This window comes from Mus pahari, chromosome 16 (assembly GCF_900095145.1).
Source record: "Mus pahari chromosome 16, PAHARI_EIJ_v1.1, whole genome shotgun sequence".
NCBI classification, from domain to species: Eukaryota; Metazoa; Chordata; class Mammalia; order Rodentia; family Muridae; genus Mus; species Mus pahari.
The window spans coordinates 874556-877373 of NC_034605.1; the positions used below are offsets into that span (position 1 = coordinate 874556).

Sequence of the window (2818 nt, forward strand, 5' to 3'; positions counted from 1 at the left end):
AAGCATCTCATTGTGGACGCTGTAGTGTGTCACAGTGTGTCCCACAGTCTATCCCTCTGACCACACATCTCTCTTGCAAATGTTCTTTGCAATGAGTCATTGGTCTGGCTCGAGGTCTCTGGCTTCTGTAACACCATCAATGTTGGATCCTCATCAGGACTTCTGGTTATACTGTTGTTGCCCTGTGTCATGGAGATCCTGCAGTTTTGAAACACCAGGGCTGGCCCCTTTACACATCCCAATCATTCACAGATAGTATAGAGTTTGTGATGGCTCATTCAGAGCCCTGGATCTGGGCCAGGGTGGTAGCTGAGCTGGTCAGCCCACCAACCTTTCCTTATCCACACCTCCAGGACAAGCTCTCCAGCACTGCTCTGGCTAGGGCACCCAATGTGGCTGTCGGCAGCAGGCAGGGTCAGCATTCCTGCTCTCATGTCCTCTGAGCCAGCTCACCCTTACCCAACTTGACAGAGCTGGAGCCGGAGTGTCTTAGTCAGGGTTTGTCTTCCTGCACAAACATCATGACCAAGAAGCAGTTGGGGAGGAAAGGGTTTATTCGGCTTACATTTCCACATTGCTGTTCATCACTGAAAGAAGTCAGGACTGGAACTCAAGCAGGTCAGGGAGCAGGAGGCCATGGAGGGATGTTCTTTACTGGCTTGCTTCCCCTGGCATGCTCAGCCTGCTCTCTTATAGAACCCAAGACTACCAGNCCAGAGATGGTCCCACCCACAAGGGGAACTCCCCCCTTGATCACTAATTGAGAAAATTCCTTACAGCTGGGTCTCATGGAGGCATTTCCCCAACTAAAGCTCCTTTCTCTGTGATAACTCCATCTGTGTCAAGTTGGCACAAAACTAGCCAGTACACGGAGCTAGAGCCAGAGCCACTGTGCTGACAGGTAAGATGCAGGCCCACTCTTCCAAGTGCTGCAGCCTATGAGGGGCTGGGACAACTCTCCTGCTCTCACACCCCCAGGGCTGGCTTAGCTGCACCCCCTCCACCAGGGCCAGCTCTACCATGTTACCCAGACAAGGTGCAGGGCCCGCTCTCCCAAGTGCTACAGTCAGCAAAGGGCAGAGCTAGATCACCCCCTCTTATGTCCTCAGAGCCAGTTTTCCTGTCTGCAGCAGGTGGTGAGTGGCAAGGGCAGGTGAGTGGCAAGAGGCAGGGACAGCTCTCCTGTGATTTCACCCTCAGAGCTAGCTCACCTGCACCCCCTTGCCCAGGACCAGCCCTGCTGTGCTGCCCAGGTGTGATGCAGGGCCTGCGCTCCCCTGCTTCAGCAGGCTATGGACATGGTCAGGGTCAGCTCACCTGTTCTCCTGACCCCCGAGTCAGCTCCCCTGACTTCCAACTGCCATAGGTTGCAAGGGGGATGGGGGAGGGAGGGATCATCCCTATACCCGTGCTAACTCATGGCGGACAAGTGGCAAAGCTAGTTCTCCCGTGCTCTTGCCCTGGGGGTGGCTCATCTACTCCCCTGCCTCCAAGATCCTCTCTCCTGTGCTGTTCAGGTGAGATACAGGGCTTGTTCTCCTGAATGCGTAGCTGACGTAGAGCTGGGTTGGCTCTCCAGAACTCACGACCCCATGGGGAGCTTTTCCTGGTGCTGGAGGTGGAGGTAGGGTCCCATTTCTGCCCCTAAAACACCCCACAGTAGGTGAGTGGCAGGGTCAGCTCTCCCATACTCACACCCTCCAGCTGGCTCATCTCTGCCATCAGGGCAAGCTCCACTGTACTACCTGGGCAAGGTGTAGGCAGTCTCCCCAGTGCTGCCTGCCACTTGAGAGATGGGGGCCAGCTCTCCAGAGCTTGGCGTCTAATGAGGGATGGGGTCAGTTATGCATAGTTCCTGACATCCACACAGTCTTCAGTGGCTGCCCTGACTAGGGACATCCACTTGTTCTCTAGTGGTAAAATGAGACAAGAAACTGACATGGACTTCTGGCATTGTTGCATAGCCATGGACTCAGACATGACCCTCAGTGACAGCTCTGGCTGGGACCTCACCATGGCCCCAGGTAGAGAGACTCGCCACTCATAACAGGCTACTGTTTTCCACCCTTGAGCCTTCAGTTCCGTCTCTCTTTATAATGCTTAATTTGTTGCAACTCTCTTTCTCTCCTCATCTGTCGACCACATACTCACACATTGTGGTGGCTCCTGCGGCAGGCTAGCCATATGGCTGGCAGGCCCCTGGGTGACATTCTCCATCCATGGACAAGAAGGTGTCTGGAGTGCCATGGACTGGAGGGCAGGTCTGTGGGTAGCATGGTGGTCTGCAGGTCTTGGTCTTCCTCTTCCTGTGCTGTGCTGCCTGGATCTGATTCTATTTCATTGGATCTTTATGGGTCCTAGGCTTAAGCCAGCTTTTGGCCACCAAGCCAGGCATCAAGCGAGGATGAACAAGGGACTGTCATCTGCCCTGCCCCTGACTGATATAAGAGCAACGCCCCAACAAGGCGCCTCTTTGCCTATTGCCTAAGAGTGTAAGGCTCCTTTACACTTCAGTTGGTTATGGTTCAAAAGAGAAAATATTTGATTCATCAAATCAGTGTACCAGGTTTCTCTCTTGTGCTTAGGTTCCATGCTGGGTCTGAGAAATCCTTATGTTTTAACCCAGACTCACAGATGTTCTCCTGTGTCTTTACAGGAAAACTTTAAAACTCTTGAGTATTTTTCCATTTAGTCTCTGATGCTTCTCGGGGTTTTAGCAAATATGGTTTGAGTTTGAGTTTGTGATTCATTTTCTCGTTCATTAATAAGCAGTTATTTCAGCTCTGTTTGTTGAGACAACGATCTTTTCCTCGACTCA

General features: G+C 52.6%; 1 non-coding gene across 1 annotated transcript; it reads right to left on the reverse strand.

The window, feature by feature from the left end:
• Positions 1-2348: 2348 nt before the first annotated feature.
• Positions 2349-2493, reverse strand: LOC115065681. Its single transcript, XR_003845448.1, has one exon. It is a non-coding gene; the product is annotated as a small nucleolar RNA SNORA48 (small nucleolar RNA).
• Positions 2494-2818: the final 325 nt, after the last annotated feature.